This window comes from Peromyscus leucopus, chromosome 19, assembly GCF_004664715.2.
Source record: "Peromyscus leucopus breed LL Stock chromosome 19, UCI_PerLeu_2.1, whole genome shotgun sequence".
Classification (NCBI taxonomy): domain Eukaryota; kingdom Metazoa; phylum Chordata; class Mammalia; order Rodentia; family Cricetidae; genus Peromyscus; species Peromyscus leucopus.
In genome coordinates, this window is record NC_051079.1 from 14097195 (window position 1) to 14119337 (window position 22143).

Below are 22143 nucleotides of genomic sequence, written 5' to 3' on the forward strand. Positions count from 1 at the left end.
CGTTTCTGAGAATGAGTAGTGAGGTCTGCTTGGCCAGGGGAAGGGGTGAGAGGCATCAGCAAGCAGCCCCAATTCTGCAGCAGCGGGGGCGGGGGTGGCGGCGGCAGTATTTTTTTTTTCCTGGTCCCCCGAGGTCCGGCGGCCTCTTCCGGCGGTGCAGGCCGGTGGCCTCCCCTCACCGCCCACCCTCGCTCGTGCATCCTCCAGTCGCCGGCGCCGGGATCGACCGAACCACTCATCCCGCCACAGGTGGCTCCGCATCAGGCGTGGCCTTGTGCGGCGCCCGGGGCCTGAACGCAGCGACGGCGCCTTCGATGTCTGCCGCCCGGGCCGGGCTCCCCCAGGCTCTACTTGCCGCCGTCGCCGTCTTTGTCCGGACACAGGTGGGCAACCTCTCCTGCCCGAGGCCCCAGCCTCCATACCCCCCGATTCCGCGCCTCGGGGCGGGCGGGCGGGACAGGAAGCGACGGCTGCGGCGGCACGCCGGAACCAACCGCGGCCGGGGCCAGGGGCTCAGCCGGCGGCGGCCGAGGGGCGCCCGCCGCGGGGGAGGGGGCCGGGCATCCGGTGAGCGCGGCTCGCCCCCCCCCCTTCCCCCGTGCAGCCGCACCGGCCTGGGAGGACTGCGCCCGGGCGGCCTGGCGCGCGCGCCCCGCGCGGACGGAGACGCCGGGCGAGCGCCGGCCGCGGCTGCATGAGGCTCGGCGGCGGCGGGAACTAGCGCGCCGAGCCCGAGCCCGCGAGGCCCGGCGCCGAGGCTGGGGGGGGCGGGGGCGGGAGTGTTGTTGGGGGGCGGGCGCGGCGGAGGCGGAGCTCGTGCCGGGCCCGCCCGTCCGCCCGCGGGGGAAGCCGCCGGCAGAGGCCGAGGAGGCGGCGCGGCGGACGGCGGCCCGAGAGGAGCGCCCGCGCTGCGGCCCGCGGGAGCGCGCCGCCACCGCCCGCGCCGGCCTGAGGAGCGCCTGCCGCCGCGCGGGCCGAGGTGAGTGCGCGGCGGGCGGGCCGGCCGCCGGCGCGGGAGCGGGGCGAGGCGGAGGCCCCGGCGCGCCCGCGTCCTCGGCCCTTTTGTGGTCGCGCGGCCGGCCGGGGCGCGGGGGTCCGGCGGCGGGGGACTCCCCGGGGCCGCCCGGCGCGCGGCGTCTCCCTCTGCCGGGCGGCCGCGCACCGCGGCGAGTTGGGCGTCCTAGTTTGACATTGAGTTAGGAACCGTTTTTTCTTCCGAAGACGGAAGTTTTGTTTTATTGACAGAGGTAGGGCTAAACATGGCTCCTGGCTTCGGCCGTGCGGGACTCGCTGCCGCGGTACCGGGCTGACCCAGGCCGGTCCGGGGCGACGGGGGAGAGGGCGCGCACAGGCCGGGGCCGAGGTCTGTGCCTGGGAAGTAGCGGGCTTCGGGGCAGTGGGAATGAATGAACGCGAGGCCACTCACCCGCAGCACAATGCCGTGAGAGAGTGACCAGGAATCGGGATGACTTGCATCGTCACTGCCTCTCACTAGTCAGCCTTGCCGCGAGGACCCCCTCCGACCCCCACCACCACGTTTATGACCTTGGCCTTATTTCAAAGCCACCCAAACCAAACTCGCTTGGCAGTTCTGGTACGCTCGGGCAAAAGGCAGAGTAGTCTTTGTGATCTTGAATTGTTTCTGGAGGACAGATAATGTCACCCAAGCCACACTTTGTGTTTAATAGTAAGTAGTACGTTTCTTTATGGTCCTACCAAGAACTCCAGAAAGCAGAAGGTCTTGCCCTAATTTTCGTAGATGAAGATGAGGCCCCCAGAAGTTAAAAGTTAACTCAGTTGAAAGCTGCAGAGTTCAGAGTCAGACCTAGACTTTATGCTAAGTGCTTTTTCCTTGGGATCTGTGTCTGGACCAGGATCGTTCTTCGTGGTAGCCATTGACCACATGTGGTTACTTAAATTTAAAAAGTTCAGCTCCTCACTCAGTAGCCACATTTCAAGGATCCAAGAGCCAAGTGTGCAACAATTGATAGTGCTAGTCTTGACCATACATCCATTTATTTATCTGGTAAATATTTATTGAGCGCCGTCTGTTAAGTGTTGAGAATACTGTAGTGAATAAAAGAGACAAAGTGTACTTGCCTTTATGGAACTTGCATTTTGCAAAATAGTTTGAAGGTCTTTCCATGGTACCTCAGAGCCTTGATATTTCTTTCAAATGTGCTCCATGAACTAGAAATATCTTCGTTACTCGGGGAGTCTCAAAGAAATATTCCAGACTCCCATCCACATCGACTGAATTAGTATCTGTTTTAACAGGATTCCAGGTTGTGTGTGGTTTGAAACCTGAGAGGCCTTTATTCAAAAGCCAATGATAACTGGGTTTAGAGAATGTTTCTTGGTTTGTTTGGTACCTGTTTTATTTTATTGTTATTTTTTAAATGTATATGAGTATTTTGCCTGCACTTATGTCTGTGCACCATGTAGGTGTCTGAAGAGGGGTTCAGATCCCTTGGAATTGGCGTTACAGGTAATTGTGAGCTGCCGTGTGGGTGCTGGAAATCAAGCCTGTGTTGTCCAGAAGAGCAGTCAGTGCTCTTCACCACCGAGTCCTCTCTCCAGCCCCATTTGTTTTTAGCAGCAGACTGTATAACTTCTGGCAGTGTTAATCATTTGTGCAAACATTTAAGTGACTTCCTCAGTGGAGTTTATAAACTTAATGAAAGCAGACATTATCATAGCTCTCTCCCCTAGCCATGTGTTCCTGTAGACTTCATAGTCCATGATAGTAGCTGTGCATTGAGTGAATGAATGGGCCTCTTGAATAGGTGACAGTGCTTGTCAGTCAAGCGCTGAGTGGCATCTGGTGAGATCATGAGGCAGAGTTGTAATGAAAGGATTTATAGTTTGTTTGTTTGTTTTCTGGGAATCCTGCTACCTGGATGGAGTTTTGCTCCTGGCATGACTTACTGACTTTCCCTCCCTTCTCTGTTTTGTTTTTGTGTTGAGACAGGGGGCTGGCCTGAGCTCACAGAAGTCTTCCAGCCTTACCCTTCCCAAGGAAGGGATTATAAACATGAGCCAACAACAGGCCTGGTGAGGGAGTGTCTGTGTGCTTTGCTACAAGTTCTCACTATGTAGCCCCCTTGTTGATACAATGTATCTGATTGACCTCCAACTTCGTGATACTTCCAAGTGCAGGTTTTATAGAGGCAGTAGGTCTGTCTATCTCTGTTTGGTAACATGAAGTTATATTAATAAATTCAAATTTCAATCATATGTTAGTGCCTAATGTGTATGTACGTTTTAAAGATTTATTTGTATTTATGTGTATGGGTGTTTTGCTTGTATGTATGTCTGCACCTAGTGCATGCAGTGCCAGTAAAGGCCAGAAGAAGGCATTGGATCCCCTGGGACTGGAGTTACTGTTTGGTGCTGGAAATTGAACCCAAGTCCTCGGAAAGAGAAGTCAGTACTTCTAACTGCTGAGCCATCTCTCTAATCCCTCATAAGGAGTTTTTAAAAAAAACCTAAATTTGGGTTTAGCTTTAATTTTCCATTGATATCCTCCTTTGCTCCAGAATCTAATCCAAGATACCGCATTATATTTAAGCAGCATGACTTCTAGTCTTCGGTATGTGACATTTTTGTGAAACCTGCCTTGTTTTTCATAAGTTTGGCCTGGAGGAATGCTGGCTTTTTCTTTTTTCCTGTGTTTTATTTTCTTGAGACAGGTTTGTTGCTTGGGCAGTTCCTATCTCTTGGACTCAAGTAATCCTCTTGCCTCGGTCTAGGAGTGCTGGGACTAGAGGCATGGAGCGCTTCTGCCCGGCTTTTGTTGTTTGTTTGTTTATGGATAACTTCACAGACTAGAGCCAATCATCCAGTCTTGGGAGTAGGCTCTCATTTTATGGAAAATAACACCACAGCAGAGGTAGTAACATTGTTTCTACACTTTGTGCTACACACACTCCTCCTAGTTGGGGAAAATGGAGGAAAGGAAGGCAGCAGCTTTGTGGAATAAGACTAAGAGTGGATTCTTACTGCATGCTCATTTATTCAGTTGACATTTACTGAGTGATTAATGGATGACAGACCCCAAAGTAGACTTAAGGTAACTAGAGAACAGGGCAGCATTAAACCATACAGATGAGTCTAGACTTAATGACCACAGCTTGCTTGCAGCTACTGCTGTAGAGGATGGTGTAGAGACTGAGTGGAATAAGGGATGAGTAGCAGGAGGGACTTGCTGCTTTTGGTTTTCTAGGTTGTTAGGGAAGGCTTCTCTGAGTGGCGGTTGAATTGTCTTTGACTTCTGGGGATCCTCCCCAATTCCTCCCAGACTGACTTATCCATCTTTGTTATTATCTGACAATATCCACATGTGCCTTTCTCCAAAGGCATCGGGCTTATTTCTGACTTTGTACCTTTATATATGATTTCCTTTCTTCCAAGATTACTGTCTTTCCATCCCTGCTTGTGAAAGTACTGCTGCTTGCTCAGAGATTGGCTCACATTACTTGCCCTTTAGGAAGTCATCCATTGTTCATTTATGCATGAGTTCTACTTGAGTGTGTTTGAAGATAGGCAAAGCATATGATATTTGTGTCTGTGTGTATTCTGTGCCCAGGATGAAGGATTGATAAAGGGCTAACTGAGCTCTGAAGTGTTCACATTAGAACAATGAGTGACTTTTTAATCAAACTTTTAAAGTTTAGTTTATTACTTTATGTGTATGGATGTTTTGCCTGCATGTAAGTCTTTTGCTCTGCTTGGGCACCTGGTGCTCACAGAGGCCAGAAGGCATGGATTCCCTGGGCCTGGAGTTACAAATGGTTGTGAGATACCATATGGGTGCTAGGAATCAAACCTAAGTCCTCTGGAGGAGTAGCCAGTGTTGTTAATTGAAAAGCCATCTCTCCAGCCCCCTAAATTAAACTTTTTTTCTCCATTTCTTTGTAAGACAGATTTTTCTCTTTGTGCCTGGTTGTCCTGGAACTAAATCTGTAGACCAGGTTGACCTTGCACTCACAGAACTCTTCGTGCCTCTTCCTCCTGAGTACTAGGATTAAAGGCGTGTGCCACTACTCCCGTTAAATTGAACTTTTATTGTGTGATTCCTGTAGCTCCACATGTAGTTCTAAGGAACAGTTCAGGAAGATCCCTTGTATCCTTTATCCAATTATTCCCACTGGTGACATCTTGTAGCCCAGGCTGGTCTCCAGTAGTGAAGGATAGCCTTGAATTCCTGATCCTTCTGCCTCCACCAGTTTGGATTACAGGCATATATTATCATACCCAACTTGTGTTACTGTTTCTAATATGCTTGTCTTAGTCACTTTGGACATTTGAAGTGAGTTTCCTATAAACAGTATATAGTTAGATCCTGTTTTAAAATCTTTTCAGCCACGTTCCCTTTTCATTGATGTATTTAGACCGTTTATATGTAATATAATTATTGCTATATTAGGGCATACACCTGCCACTTGACTTTTGCTTCCTGGTTTTTTTTTTTTTTACAGACTTGTGGATTACTTGAACATTTAAATTTTTTCTCTCCTTGATCTATACTGTTTTGGGGTATACTTCTTTACTTTTCTTTCTTTTGATTTTAAGAACTTTTCAGGGGGAGAGTGGGATAGGGTAGGAGCAAGGAGACCGAGTCTCACTCTAGCTCAGACTGGCCTAGAAGTCGCTGTAAAGACCAAGCTGACTTTGACTATCCTCTTGCCTCTGTGTCCAGGGTGCTGGGTTATTGGTGAGCACCACCCTCCTTGGCTCAAAACTTTTGTCATTGTTTTAAGGTAGGTCTGTGAACAATTCCTTTCCTTTTCTTTTGTATGAGAATATCGATTCTTTTTCAGCTTCTCTGGATAGAGGCTTTTTATACTAATAACTTTTCTTCCAGCCCTTGAAAAACACTTACTTCCCTTCTGGGCCTTATGGTTTCAGGTAAGAAATTTGCTCATTCAAGGCACTTTTCCTCTGTAGTTATGGCTGCTTTTCTCATCCTTAGAACTCTTTTGTTTTTATATTTTCTCATGCTTGTACCTTTTGGTATGGGTTTCCTTGGGTTTATTCTGTTTGGGGTTCACTTTGAATCCTGAATCTTTATGTTTTATCCTGAAGTTTTATGTTTATTGCCAACTTGAGGAAGTTTTCACCATTTGAGTGCATTTTTAGCCTGATTTTTCTGTTGCCCTCCCTTGTAAGGCTGGCACCTTCAGCAGTAGCTCTTGGTCACAGTTCAAGAGTGTCTGCCATTTGCCAGTTGTTCTTCAGTCTTTGTGCTGTTCTGCTTGGATACTTTGTGCTACTCGGGCTTCCTGTGCGTTTCCTCTGTCCCTGAAGGTGGCCACCTAGATTTTTGATATTTTTCAGCTTTTTAAATTTCTGTTTGGGTCTTCATCTGCTACTGATTTGCTTAGGGTTTTTTGTTTGTTTGTTTGTTTGTTTTTAACTTGTTTAGGGAGTTCTTGTAATTGTTGAAGCATTTCTGTCAATGCTGTTGTAAAATGATAATTTTAGCACAATTGGTGTTCTTTCAGTTTGAACTCTACATCTCTTGTGTGTGTGTGTGTGTGTGTGTGTGTGTGTGTGTGTGTGTGTGTGTGTGATAAAACCTGGATTTTTCATATTCACTGATATTCTAGTTCTTTTTTAAGCTTTCTGTTTTCCCTGGAGTTTGGAGGGGTATCACTTCAACAGAGGAAATGAGATGAGGGGCACATTGGTTGCTTGCTACCTTGTTATCACTAAGAGGAATCAGAAGGCCTAGCATGGTGGCGCAGGCCTTTAACCCCAGCACTCAGGAGGCAGAGACTGGCAGATCTCTGTGAGTTCAAGGCCAGCCTGGTCTGCAAAATGAGTTCCAGGACAGCCAGGACTGTTACATAAAGAAACCATGTCTCAAAGACCAAAACAAACTGGAATCAGAAGGCCAGGCTCACCATTGGACCTCCCTCGAGCTGAGCTGATCCCGTAGTTGGGCAGGTGGGTGGTGTAGAAGGGATGGTACAGCTGATGTGGACGGAAGCTTGGCTCTATGGTTTGAGTAGGAAATGCCCCCCGTAGGTTCATATGCTTGAACTTTTGGTCCCTAGCTAGCGACAGTTTGGGAAAGTTGTGGAACTTTTGGGAAGTGGAGTCTCAGTGGAGAGAGTGGGTCACTGGGGGTGGGCCTTGAGGCTTTATAGCCTAGTTCTACTTCCTGTTCATACGCTGCATCTTGAGTGTGGGTGCGTTGTGACCAGCCAGCCTTCTGCTTCTCGACACCATGCCTGCCATGTGTTCTCCCCACACTAGACTGTATCCCTTTGGGACGATAAGACAGAGTAGACCCCTTCTCTCTTAAGTAGTTTTGTTAGGATATTTTCTCACAGCTGCTAACCCTGAGTTCTGGAGTGTTGCCCTGGTGACAAGGGCTTAGTGTCTGGTTACCGCATGTGAGAGTGTAAAGTCTAGCCTTCTCACCTCAGTTCTTCTAGGTGTTTGGTGTAATTTCTTCTTTAAAACACTGTTGCTGGGATGTCTCCTTCCTAGTCCTCTGGATGACCCAGGCAGGCCTGATTCAGGCTTTGCTTATGACTTATTTCCAGGTTGTTGGCATCATCTGCTTCAGATCTGGGGTATATGAGACAAAACAAATCACTTCTTTGTGTTCCTGCTCATCTTGTACTGAAGCTCACAGCCTGCCTACCACCTCTTTCTAATTCTTTAAAAGTGATCTTCCCCAGCCTTTCTAGATGAACAGATAACAACATGTTTATGTGTAATACCCCAATTTATCTATTTTACTGTCAGAAAAATATATCCCTGAAGAGTTAGTATTAGACATTCCCACTTCACATGGAGTAATTTTTTTAGTGCATATAAAATATGAATTGCAAGAACAAGAAAGCTGCCATATATAATTCCTATCTTAAACGTTATTTGACTTGTCTATCTGTTTCTGATGCTTACTCCAAGTCTTCTGATGAACTAGACACCAGGTTGTTGTCTAGGGACTATATATTTTGACTACAATTGCCTGGTATTAGCTGCTTCTTTTCAAAACAAAATTTAATTGCTTTTAAAATTCTATTTTGTGCATGTGTGTTTGCATACATGCCACAGTGCACATGTGGAGGTCTGAGGACACCTTTCAGGAGTTGGTTTCCTTCTATCATGTGGGTCCTTGGGATAATTGCATTGAACTCGGGCCATCAGGCTTGGAGGTAGATGCCTTTACCTACTGAGCTCTCTTACTGGCCCACTTCTTTTTAAAATATTAAGCTGGTGATTAGACATCCAGTTTAACTTTTCTACTGATGTTTTTCTTGTATTTTATAGGAACATATGTAATATTTTCAAGGTATATAGAATAACAGTAATGAGAGTTGAGAAGACAGCTCTGATTTAAGGTGATCTGTTTTTTCTTTTTTCTTTTTTAATTCTTTTCTTAGAAATTACAAAATAATTGGCTCTGGGAGATGGGTCACAGTGTTAAGGCACTTGCCTACAATCTTGGTGTCCTGAGTTTGATCCCTAAGACTCCCATGGTGGAAAGAGAGACCTGACTACCACAATTTGTCATCGACCTTCACACATATACCATGGCAATACCCCTCCTTAAAGAAATACGTCAGTAGAGTAACCTTTTAAAAATTACACAATAATTACATTTTTATAAGAATCCTTTGTAATCATTGTCATTTTTGACTTCTTGAGTACACAACTATTTTGGGGTCTGTAAAGTGCTCTAGGCATAGTGTATGGGTCGAGTCTGAAGTGTCCTCTACACGCTCATGCTTGGACTGCTGGGCTCTCAGCACGTGCTATTTTGAAGGCTCTAGAGTGTCTCTTAAAGCTGGTGGAAGCAGATCAGTAGAAGAGGCTTTGGAACTCAGACCTGCTTCTGGCACTGGTTGAGCTCTCTGCTGCATGTGCTTCCGCTTCCTTGAACTCTGCTGACCCCGGTGTTCTGGATTGCTACCTTCTGAACCTATATCTGAAACAAACCTTTTCCCCTAAGTCATTTCTGTCCTTGGGTCCAAACACTATCAGACACTGCATAAGACCTTTCTGGGGATCTGAGAAATGATTTGAAGACTATTCTTTAGGTTGATGGCCCACTTGCTAGACTTTTGTGTCTTTAGCAGTTACCATTTCTTTTCTGGTTTTGTTTTGTTTTTGTATTTCCCACTTTCATTTATAGAAAGGAATGGATTGCACTGATTGGTAGAGCCACGTACACACTTAAGTTACTAATTGTTTTTGGAATTATATAGTGCACTTGATAATTTATTGTCCAAGTTGAGTGGGCAAGCATTTCTGGGAATTGTTTGACTTTTGTTTTTTTGTGTTTTTGAGACACTATGTAGCTTTAGCTGTCTTAGAACTTGCTATGTAGACCAGGCTAGTCTTGAACTCACAGAGATCTGCCTGCCTCTGGCTCACAGGTACCGGATTAAAGATGGTCACCACTACACCTGGCAATTTTTGGGAATATTGAAGCTCTCACTTTACAGTTCCTAGGAAATCATGAGTCATCAGTAAATACTTCACTAGTGTTACCTATGCCTTTGTACAGCAGATGCCCTAAGAGGGTAGAAAGGCAGCAATCATAATAGGGAGGCCTGACTACTTTAGAGATTAAAGTCCATATTTTGTTTGTATTAGAGGGGAAGAACTTTTAATTATTTTAAATGTTTTCGTGCAAAGAGAATACAATTTGAAATTAGACTGTTAGAGGGAGAGTAGTCATTTCTACTTAGATTGAAGCATAAGAAAACAAAAACAGAAAGGTGGTGGTGGCACACGCCTTTAATCCCAGCACTAGGGAGGAAGAGGCAGGTTGATCTCTGTGTGTTCTAGGCCAGCCTGGTCTATAGAGTGAGTTCCAGGACAACCAGGGCTACACAGACCCTGTCTCAAGAATCCAAAACCAAAACCAAAACTAACCAATCAAACACAAAAACCCAAAACACGCATTGCCTGAAACACAAAAACCTGAAACAGCATTGCCACTGGCAGTGAAGATGGTGGCAAGCTGTTCTCTGGTCTGGACCTTGGGAATGAGAAAGTGGAGGAAAGAGCAGACCAGTTGTAGACAGAGGATCTTTGAGGAGTAAACTTGGGGACATTTCAGGGCATGAGATGTATAAACACTGTTGGAAAGAAACAAAAGAAGCCTTTGACTGAAAGTGAGGGCAGGGTTGCAGAACTGCAGCTTATCCGCTGCTCTTACCTGTGGTGAACGGTGGAGTCAGAAGGGAAGGGCTGAAGGGTTTGGTGCAACAGTCCGTCACAGACAGAGTGCACGTTATTAATAATGGAAAATGTGGCTGTAAAACACTGCAGAGAGTAGTGGTTCTGTGCCAAGCGTTGTTTTAAGCCATCTACTTACATTAACTTGTCTGGTCTTTATAAGATGAAAAGATGTGGATAGGTTAAGTGGTGGGACTGATTTTCCTACTTTTCCTTCTCACTTTTTTTAGACTTTATTTAATGTGTTTGGGTGTTTTGTCTGCATGTATGTCTGTGTACCATTTGTATGCCTGGTACCTGCTAAGGCCTGAAGACAGTATCACTCCCTGGAACTGGAGTTACAGGTGGTTATAAACCACCATGCGAGTGCTGGGAATTAAACCCAGGTCCTATAGAAGAACAGTCAGTACTCTTAACTGCTAAGCCAGATCTCCAGCCCCCTTGTCATCTTTTAACATGTCAGTCTTGCTCTGAGTTTATGGGTTTGACCATCAACCTAGATTGCCTTGCTAAGGTAGCCTGGGCAAGATTAAGAGGGATTTTGAAGGGAAGGCCAGGGAGAGGTTCAGACAGGGACTTAAGTGGTCCAGGCTGGCCATGTTCTCGCTATATACACATCTAACTTTGAACTCCCAGTCTTCCTGTCTCTACCTCCCAAGTGCTGGGATGGTAGTTATATGCTGCTACACTGGGTTTGAGAAGGCCTTTGAAATACAAAGTAGAAGTGGATGGGTGTTGGAAAGCATGAAGGAATGCTGAAGAGATTGATGAGGACATTTACTGATATAGTTGGAATTCATCTTGAGTGTACATGGAGATAAATATGTAATCATTATTTCAAAAGACCATAGAGAAGAAGTGAGGCCCCACATGACTTCAGGAACATTCAGGTGCGTTTTTTTTAGAGAAGGAATCCGGTGTTATCTATGCATGAAAGAATGTTTTGACGCTTGATCTCTGAAGGGATACCATCATTAACAACATGGGAAAAAAATAAGAGCGATATAACTGGAGCAATGAATGTGTTCGAGTTTTCTTTTTTTCTTTCAGTGCTGAGAATGGAACCCAGAGTGCTTCCTAGGCAAGCACTGTGTCATTGAATTATTACCCCATCTCTCAGGGAGTATCTTGAGACATGTCCAGTTGTGAGTGCCAGAGAGGGACTCCAGGTGTATCTAACTGCAGGTGTCATGGTTGTAGGACTGGACCTTGTTGGGAGAGGTTAAGTCTGGAGTTTCAAGTTAGAATCTTCAGCCTAGAGATGAAAATAGGGAGAGATTGAGAGGGCTAAGGCATAAATCTAAGGGAATACTTGTAGTTGGGGCCCACAAGAATGAAAAGATTGAACACATTTTTGTTTTCTCCTGTGGGCCAAGTACTATGAATACAGAGTGAACAAAACATGTTTTCTGTCTTTGTGGGTCATATAATCCAATGAAACACACAGAATTAGAAGCAAGTAAGTAATAGATAAATGGCATCTCAGTGGAGACCCAAAAGTCAAAAGATTTTAATGTAAAGAGTAGTAGTAAGTGGATTCTCAATAAGGAATAGTGTGTGCAGAGGCCATGTAGCAGGAGAGGGCATGGTCTGTGTATGGAATGAGAAGATGAATGTAGCTGAAGGGCTCTGGGCAAGAGAATGGGGTAAGTGGGAAAAGGTTATGGCCAGCTCTGCAGTACCTTATGCTCAGAGTTGTTGACCGTCTGAATATAAAGAATGAGCTTGACTCTGCTTACTCAGAGTAGTAGAGGATTTGTTTTGCTAGAGAAGCCAGAAAGGAAAAAAAAAAAAAAAAAAAAAAAAAAAAAAAAAAAAAAAAAAACTGAGTCAAAGTCTTGCTTTGTAGTACAGACGGGCCTTGAATTTGTGATCCTCCTGCCTCAGCCTACAAGTTCAGGGATTACAGACTTGTACTACCATACCTGGTTCAGAAGTCATTTTTTGTTTTCCAAGTGTGATGCTCTAAGTTTTCAATATTTATAGTTTAATCACAAATCTTGGGGTGAGAGGGAGGGAATGTATAGTTCTGCACAGATTAGCAGTCCGAAAGTTGCCCCAAGAAAAGGACTTGGTGTGGTCAGTTGGTTAGTGTGAGGGACAGAGTAATTTGTGGATCTAGGAAGGTAAAGGAATTTAACTGTGTTCTTGAAAGTCATTATTCTGAAACTAATGGAAACCAGGTCTCTTTAGTTTTGTTGGTTTTTAAAATTGCTATTGTGCCTAGAACCATACATTTAGGAGTCACAGTATTTGAATGACAATGAAAAGGACTAGCTGTATAATTTGTGAGTTTAGAATGACATGAAAAATGAGTCCCTTGATTTAAAAGAAACCTATTAAAAACTTCAAGACAATAACAATAGATTGTTAAACCAAATGCAAAATTTCTTCTAAGGTGGAGCCCTGTGTGACTGTATATTTTATGGGTCCATAAAGTCAGTCCCGAAAGAAAATTTTAGAATTCATTTAGTACCGGAACCTCCTTTTATAGAAGAGGATGTGTAGTATTATATTAGATGTATAATATATATAATATTATATTAGATGTTGATAATTATTACTGTACAGTGGGACTTAAACATTAAAATACACCTTTAGATGTTTTACCACCTTTAAGTCTGTAGGCATACTGAGAGTATAATTACTTGCAGCTGTGTGTTGTGCTTGCACCTGAGTGTGAGTGTTTGCATGTATGTGAGTGCATATGTGTGCCTGAGAATATGGAGTTTTACGTCTTCAGTGAGGCAGTGTCTCTCAGTTGAACCCAGAGCTCACTGTTAAGACTAGTCTAGCCAGCCAGTTTTCTGGGATCCCCTGTAATTACTATTACTTTCCTATGGTGAGCATAAAAATGACAAGTAGGTGAAAAGGTAATTCTAAAGAAATTTATACTAAGATATTGCCCAATTCTGTAAGAAATTTTTGATGTTGTTTGTTTTTGTCATGGGGGTTAGGGTATAGTTCAGTAGTAGAGAAAGACTTGGAGTCCAGTATCTAACGTCTAAATAAACAAACAATTTTCCCCATAGTTACTGTCTGCCATGCTGATAAATGTGCTGGTGTGTTTCTTACTTCTTTGTAAGTTCTGAGAGGTCAGAACTTATTGGCCATGCGTGTTTGGGGGCTGTCTGTTTAGTTCACTGAGATTGGCAGAATGAAGAGAAGCAAAAGGCCTTTGTAACAGTGGTGATGGTGTCTCTCATTGACAGCTGAGGATGGTGTCGATGTGTGTGACACATCCCCTGCTGTCTGTAGCACACAAGGAAGAAGAGCCAGCTAGCATGTCTGCTGTTGAACACCTGCTGCACACATTCCTGTTAATAGGGGGTTTTCTATATTTTGAGTTAAGCTAATTTTAGCAGTAATTAGTTTTTTCTTTTGCTAAACCACGTTAAACTTAGGTAAAACTAGTTGTGCCTACTGAAGCAGCTAGATGATTGAGTATTATTCATAGTTTAATCACTTTAAAATGTGAATGTTGACCTTCTTAATAGTTACTTTGGCATACTCAATTTTGTTTTATTAGTCGTGCTAATTATAGACAGTATATTGCAAATTCTACCTTGTCTTCCAACATTATAGGCTCAGGTGAATATGTTAGATAAACAACTAAAAAAAATGTCTAGAAAAGTACGAGTAAAATAATGGCAAGTAAGTAATTCTAAAGAAATTTATACTAAGATATCTCCCAATTCTCTAAGAAATTTTTGATGTTGTTTGTTTTTGTCATGGGGGTTAGGGTATAGTTCAGTACTAGAGAAAGAGTATCTAACTCCAGTATCTAACGTCTAAATAAACAATTTTCCCCATAGTTACTGTCTGCCATACTGATAAATGTGCTGTTTTGTTTCTTACTTCTTCGTAAGTTCTGAGAGGTCAGAACTTATTGGCCATGAGTGTTTGGGGGCTGTCTGTTTAGTTCACTGAGATTGGCAGAATGAAGAGAAGCAAAAGGCCTTTGTCACAGTGGTATGAGTAAACAATTGTTAACAAGTAAAAATGGGGTAAAGAAGAGTGTAAGGGGAGCCGCTTCTGTCAGGTTCTGTACATGGAGATAGTGCACTGTGTTGGAAATAAGAGCCAGCTGGAAAGGAATTTGGTTCCCTTTAACCACTGTACTTACTGTGTGCAGTTGCCCACTGGGATGCTAAATACCACTTTAAGGTTTGGGCTGTCAAATAAGAAGATTCTCCTTCCTTTAAATACCAACCTGAGGAACTGAGACTCTTGATGGGCATACCTGTCACTTCCTGCTAACGTAGACACAGAACTGGAGTGTTCTTGGTTATACTGCTGTTTACTAGGTGGCTTTGAAGAAGTACAAAGTAGTTTACAAATGAAAACTACTTAGGTAGTCTGACAACCATTTATGGAATATAGGTAATGTGTAAGCTCAGTGTTAGACTCACTGGTGGTAGACAGATGAATAGATGAATAAGACTGAGTCTAACCTGTCAAATATTAGAGGTAAGAAAAGTTTTATTATTTCGCCTTAGTCATTTGGCTGATAGTGATTAAGCACTTATTGCTTTAAACCAGGCACTGTGGTCTGCATTGCAAATTCAAAAATGACTTCCAAGAATTCAGTCAAATGAGTAAACTTGACATATACTAACTACTGCATGTTGGCATTAATGAAATGAAACTGAAACTGTTATGGAGAGTCAGATGGTGGGGTGAGTGCCAGCAGCATGTCAGCCACTCTAGCATGATAGCTGAATGAATTAGAATAAGCAGAGGAGGTTGTTGTTGTTGCCTTCTTTTTTTTCTGCGTCTACATTGAGCATCTTCCTCAATTGCTCTCCACCATTTTTGTTTTCTTTTAAATTTTTTTTATGTGTATGGGTGTTTTGTCTACATGTATGTGCACCATATGCATGCTTAGTTCCTGCAGAGGCCAGAAGAAGGCATTGAATTCCCTGGAACTAGAGTTACAGATGGTTGTGAGCTACCATGTAGGTGCTGGGAATCAAATCAAAGTTCTTAGGAGAAAAGCAACCAGTGCTCTTAAATTGCTGAGCTCTATCTAATTCCTAGAGTTCCCCCTCCCCCCTTTTTAAGGTTTAATTTAATAGATTTATGCTCTATTGCTATACAGAGAGAAAAAGAAGCCTGATTTTTAAAGAGTTAATAAGCACATCCTCATAAAAGGTATAATGAGAAAATTGGGCAAGTTACCTTCCAAGATGAGGATTACCCTTCAAAGGAACTGACTAATAGTGACCTAATTAAAATCTAATTACCTTTAGAAATATGAACCATATTTCTGTTCATTTAACCATTATTTCAATAAATATTAAATACTTTAATCCTATTATATATTTTATCATTATTTTAAATTTACTTTACAATTTTGAATAGGGAGCATCTTAACTTTCTTAGCAGCATCCCCAAGTATTCATATTTAGGTGTGCCCTGGTTTCTTTGAAGTGGATGGAATCAAGCAGTATTAACATCTCTGTGGGCCACCTCTCTCCTACCTCACACCAAGAGATTACATGTAGTTCTTTCAACTTTATGTTTAATTAGAAAAATTAGTAGTATGTTCGAGGAAAGTATTTTAATAGTAGCTGCTGTGTTTAGGATCATAGTCTCCACAGTATCAGTTGTGTATGTGTGTGTGTGCTCCTGAGAACTGAACCCAGAGACTTACACATAGTTAGTATTCAGTCTTTCTGCCATTGAAACTATAGCCTCAACACAAGTACTTGAGATCCTTTTCTTGTTTGACCCCTTGGTTTCTCCTTTCTTCCTGTTGTTCTTACTACCTTCTATAGTGTGATCCACTCTCACTGTGCTTATTGGTTGATGGTCTGTCTGCTTTTACCCAGTGTCAGCACTTTGAATGTGTTCATTTTTGTTTAGTTTACTGATGTGTGCTAAGTTGCTAGAAGTGTATTTGGCACATACTTGTTAAATGAACCAGTTTCCTTTGGCTTTAAGGAGTGTTGGTAATTTCTTTTGGGGATACTTAGTGAGCTAACTGTTCAGAGCTTATAGATGTTTTGGTTTTGGCAGTGTGGCAAAAAAGAATTAAAAAAGAATTGGAAGAAGACATACATTATAAAACATTAAAAGATACTGGGCTCGAGAGATGGCTCAGGGGTTGCCCTCCCAGAGGACCTGGGCTTCATTCCCAGCACCTACATGGCAGCTTACAACTTTGTATAACTCTAGTCTCAGGGGATCTGAAAGCCTTTGTTAGCCTTCTTGGACACACATGGTATGCTGCCACACATACATGCAGCCAAAATACCCATACACATAAAAATAAATAAATCCAAATTTAAATTTAAAAAATTATTGGGGGTGAGCATTTGAAAATTTTATTTTTTTATTTTTTTGGTTTTTCAAGACAGGGTTTCTCTGTGTAGCTTTGCGCCTTTCCTGGAACTCACTTGGTAGCCCAGGCTGGCCTCGAACTCACAGAGATCCGCCTGGCTCTGCCTCCCGAGTGCTGGGATTAAAGGCGTGGGCCACCACCGCCCAGCTTGAAATATTTTTTTAAAGGTCATTGTTGAGCTGACAGGCAGAGACTGTTCCGAGTGTTCGGGAAGAAACCACACCTCCGGAGAAGTAAGCCTGGCAGTCTACCTTGCTCCTCTGCTGATGTGCTGTAGGGCTAGAGAAACCTTTACAGAGAAACACACGGAGGGCTGGACAGTCCAAGGATTGAGCAAGATGAGAAGATGCAGGGACTTGGGTGTAAAGCTGGAATTCCTTTAAGGATCAGTGAATAAACTAAGGAAAGATAGCAAGCCTAAGGTTCAGGGGTTAGCAGAGAAGGGTGGGGAAGGAGTGTCTCTTCCTTTCTTGTTCCTGTGACAACATGACTGACTGAAGGAACTTGAGGGAAGATTACTTGACTCACAGTTTCATCTGTTACAGTGGGGAAGGCATGGCAGTTATGGGAGAGGGATCATGTGACTTAGTTCTTTAATGATGGTTGACCAGAAAGCAGAGTACTTGGACAGGCACTAGAAGATGTGGTGGTATTGTGTCCCCCAAAGTATTGTGCACTCTAATAAACTTGTCTGGGGTCAGAGAACAGAACAGCCACAATATTAAACATAGAGGTTAGGCAGTGGTAGCACACGCCTTTAATCCTTCACTTGGGAGGCAGAGATCCATCCGGATCTCTTTGAGTTTAAAACCACACTGGACACAGCGAGGCATGGTGACTCATGCCTTTAATCCCTGTGAAGTGAGCCTTTAATCCCAGGAAGTGATGGCAGAAAGCAGAAAGGTATATAAGGCGTGAGGACCAGAAACTGGCTGGTTAAACTTTTTGGCTTTTAGCAGCAGTTCAGCTGAGATCCATTTGGATGAGAACTCAGAGGCTTCCAGTCTGAGGAAACAGGATCAGCTGAGGAATTGGCGAGGTGAGGTGGCTGTGGCATGTTCTGCTTCTCTGATCTTCCAGCATTCACCTCAATAACTGGCTTTAGGTTTGATTTTATTAATAAGACCTGTTAAGATTTGTGCTACAAGAAGGAGATACAACTTTCAAGACCTGCCCTAGCGTCTCACTTCTGCCAGCTAGGCCACAGATCCCGGGTTCCACTCTCCTCTAAAGCTGGAGAGCTATTGTTCAAACACAGGAGCTAGTGGAGGAGACTCAAACCATAGCAATTTGTCTTATCTAGTGTTCACTGGGAGCGTGAAATAGTTTTCCTTGAGAAATTATTGTTACAGGTCTACTCCAACTGGATTTGGAGTTAGAGGTCATAGAACTATGTATGTGAATGGTACAAAAAATTCCAAACCAAGAATTTAGTGAAAAGTGGTCTCAGGTTATTAGGACTAACCAAGCCAAACTCCTTGATCATTCCCTGTTGCCTTTTATTTCCCCTCTCTCATTTCCTCTTTCTGTTTTCCTAACACTTCCCTTTTCCTCCTTTCCTGTTTCTTCAACAGTATCACATGTGCCTCAGTCTGGCCTTTAGCTCCCTTGTAGCCAAGGCTGACGTTCAACACTTGATCCTGTTGTCTCTACCTACGCTACTAGGATAACAGGCCTGTTCAAGCCAGACCCTTTCTTCAAGAATGTAGGAATATAGACTTAGGTATAGACTTAGAAAGTACAAACATGATCTCACAGTCTAAAAAGTAAGAAAAAACTTGAAGTCAGTGATTTAATCAGCAGAGCAATGAAAACTATAATCAAGTACTCCAAAGTTATAGATATGCTGTGTCAGATATAGCACATACAATACATTTTTTAAAATGTTTGTTTTTTGTCTGAGACAGGGTTTCTCTGTGTAGACCAGACCCACCTGCCTCTACCTCTGGGGTGCTGGGATTAAAGGTGTATGCTGCTATGGCCCATAAATACATATTTTTAAAAAGACTTATTTATGTATGCGTGTGGTGTTTTGAATAAAAATGGCCCTCATAGGCTCATATGTTTGAATGTTTGATTTCTAGTTAGAACTGTTTTGGAAGGATTAGGAGGTGTGGTCTTGTTGGAGGAGGTGTGTCACTAGTGAAGTGTTCTCTGCTCTTCCTTCTGTCTCCTGCTTGCAGATACAAAAGTGAGCTCTCAGCTAATGCACCAGCACCATGCCTGTTTGACTGCTGCTGTCTTTCCCGCCATGATTATAGACTAGCCCTCTGAAACTGAGTGAGCCCCTAGTTAAATGCTTCCTTTTATAAGTTGTCTTGGTCATTGTGCTGGCTAGTTTTATGTCAACTTAACACAAAGTATAGTCATCAGAGATGAGGGAACCTCAATCAAGAAAATGCCTCCATAACATCAGGCTGTTAAAATTAGTTAGATAAACTGCATTCAGTAAGTTGTAGGGAAATACTTATATTGGAAAAGATTTTAGGGTCCCATATTGAACTCAAATTGGTAGAGGCAAGTCCAGTCTCAAAATGGAAGGTCATGATCCAAGGGAACCAGAACAGTTGAGGAAGCTGTTTATTGGTGGCCTGAGCTTTGATTTATTGGTTCTCTTAAGCTGTCACAGATGATAGCTTAAGAGGACATTTGGAGAAATGGGGCACACTTACAGACTGTGTGGTAATGAAAGATCCCCAAACAAAACGTTACAGGGGCTTTGGTTTTGTGATCTACTCTTGTGTTGAAGAGGTGGATGCTACAATGTGTACTCAGTTACACAAGGTTGATGGGCATGTGGTAGAACCAAAGAGAGCTGTTTCTAGAGAGGATTCTGTAAAGTCTGGTACCCCTTTAACAGTACAGAAAATTTTTGTTGGTATTAAAGAAGATACAGAAGAATATAATCTGAGAGATTACTTTGAAAAGTATGACAAGATTGAAACCGTAGACGTTGCGGAAGTGGAAAAAAGAGAGGATTTGCTTTTGTAACGTTCAATGATCATGACACAGTTGATAAAAAAATGTTGTTCAGAAATACCACACTATTCGTGGGCATAGTTGTGAAGTGAAAAAGGCCCTTTCTAAACAAGAGATGCAGTCTTGCTGGATCACAAAGAGGTCGTGGAGGTGGAGCTGACAACTTTATGGGTCGTGAAGGAAACTTAGGAGGTGGTGGAGGTAATTTTGGTGGAAGAGGAGGCTGTGGTGGTGGAGGTGTTTGCAGCAGAGGTAGTTATGGAGGTGGTGATGGTGGTCATAATGGATTTGGAGGTGATGATGGCAGTTATGGTGGGGTGACGGTAGTAGGTAGACCAGAATATGGAAACCAAGGTGATGGAGGAGGATATGATGGTTACAATGAAGGAGGAAATTTTGGTGGAGGTAACTGTGGTGGTGGTGGGAACTCTAATGACTTTGAAAATTATAGTGGACAACAGCAATCAAATTATGGGCCCATAAAAGGGGGGGCAGTTTTGGTGGAAGGTCAGGCAGTCCCTATAGTGTTGGCTATGGATCTGGTAGAAGTGGTAGATATAGTAGCAGAAGGTTTTAAAAAACAGCAGAAAAGGGGCTACAGTTCTTAGAAGGAGACGGTGAGGAGTTGTCAGAAAGCTGTGGGTTTCTTTCAGACAGTTGTCCTAAATGCATTAGAGGAACTGTAAAAATCTGTCATAGTCCATGGTCAGGAAAGTTACTGCAGCTTAAACAGGAAATCCTTCTTGTTCAGGACCATCATAGCCACAGTTTGCAAAAAGTGCAGCTATTGATTAATGCTATATAGTGTCAATTAGATGTACATTCCTGAGGTCTTTTATCTGTTATAGCTTTGTCTTTTCATTACATCAGATATATTGCCCTATAAATTATGGTAGTGGTATCAGGAATAAAAGATTAAGGAATTTTTAACTAAAAAAAAAAGAGATTTTAGTAGGCAAGTTTGGTTTTACATTTTAAAAGTCTACTACTAATGTAATTATCCATACAAGCAGTTTAAATGCTTCTCTTGCTTTTGGTACCTAGATTGAGCTCATTATACTACCTTATACTAGGCAGTACTCTGCCACTCAGCTATGTCCCCTGGTACATGAACAGTTTGCCTTTAAGATACAGAAAATTAATTTATTAAATCTTTTATGGTTAAAAAAACTATTATAAACTTAGGGTAGAAAGGAAATTTTTTGGATCTGATGAAAGGTAATTTCCTTAGTTACTTTTCTACTGTTGTAACAAAGCACCAAGACCAAGGCAGTTTATAGAAGAAAGAGTGTATTGGGAGCTTACAGTTACGGAGGGTGAATCCGTGACCATCATGGAGGGAGCATGGCAGAGGCAGAGAAAGCTAACTGGGAATGGCATGGGCTTTTGAAATCTCAAAGCCTGCCCCCATGACACATCTCCTCCAACAAGGCCACACCTCCTCATCCTTGCCAAACAGTCCCACCAAGTTTCAAATATATGAGTTCATGGGACCAATTTTCAAATATATGAGTTCATGGGAGCCATTTTCATTCCAGCCGCCATAGACGTCTATGAAAAGGCCTACAGCAAGTATCCTACTTGATAGCAAGCCATCCATAGTATTCTCTTAGATGTCAGCAGCGGCTAACAGTCATCACTGTCCTTCATCTCTAGCATTGCGTGACATCTCTGCTGAAGACCCTGGGCAATAGAAGCCACCAGGCTAAAAGAATTAGCCAAGTGATCATTCTTTAGCGTCAATATGGATACTTTCATGGAAAATTCACGAGTCTACAGAGAAGTTCTTTAGATTTATAATAGTTTACTAACTTGTTTTATATAAGATTACTATAGAAACATTAGTTTTGTTACTATAAATAGCAACATATAATAAAAATGTAGTTAATATCTCAGAATAGTTCAACGTCTTTCTTATTAAGTATTTAAAAGGGAATATGTATCTTTAGGATTGTGTTAAGTCAGCTTTTCCATGCTGTAATAAATACCTAAGATAAGCTGACTTTAAGAGCAAAGATTTAAGATTGTCCTTGGACTGATGATACAGGCATGTGCTACCATGTCCTCTGTGTGTGTGTGTGTGTGTGTGTGTGTGTGTGTGTGTGTGTGTTAAAATTCTATGTGCATAAAAGATTCAGTTGTGAAAGACAAAACTGAAGATTTCAGATTAAAATATTAGAATTTCTACCTTATTTTTCTTAATAATTTCTTATTTTAATTAAAATTTACATAATTCCCTTCTGTCTTAGTTGGGGTTTTTATTGCTGTGATAAGACACTATAACTAAAAGCAACTTGGAGGCAAAAGGCTTATTTCAACTTGTTTCAATTTAACAACTCGAAGGTCATATTCCATTACTGAGGGAAGTCTGGGCAGGAACCTGGGCAGGAACTGAAGCAAAGCCATAGAAGAACGCTGCTCACTGGCTTGGTACTCCTGGCTTGCTCAGCCTGCTTTCTTACACAGTCAGGACCCCCTGCCTAAGGGTGATGCATCAGGCCCACCCACTTCAATCATTAATCAAAAACATGTCCTACAGGCTATCTGGATCCTGGAGGTATTTTTTTCAACTGAAGCTCCTCTTTTCAGATGATCCTTACTTGTATCAGATT

The 22143-nt window shown here is 42.9% G+C and overlaps 1 protein-coding gene and 1 pseudogene across 2 annotated transcripts in view; both read left to right on the forward strand.

Moving 5' to 3' along the window:
* Positions 1-210: 210 nt before the first annotated feature.
* Positions 211-22143, forward strand: part of Galnt1 (polypeptide N-acetylgalactosaminyltransferase 1) — an 81194-nt gene continuing 59261 nt past the window's right edge. The window contains exon 1 of one of the 2 annotated variants that reach the window (XM_028862515.2): positions 211-383. The gene's annotated coding sequence lies outside the window, so the exon portion shown is untranslated. Of the gene's footprint in view, positions 384-897; positions 980-22143 lie in introns of those variants that run through there. The other variant, XM_028862514.1, reaches the window with a different exon arrangement.
* Positions 18656-20949, forward strand: LOC114687877 (annotated as a pseudogene).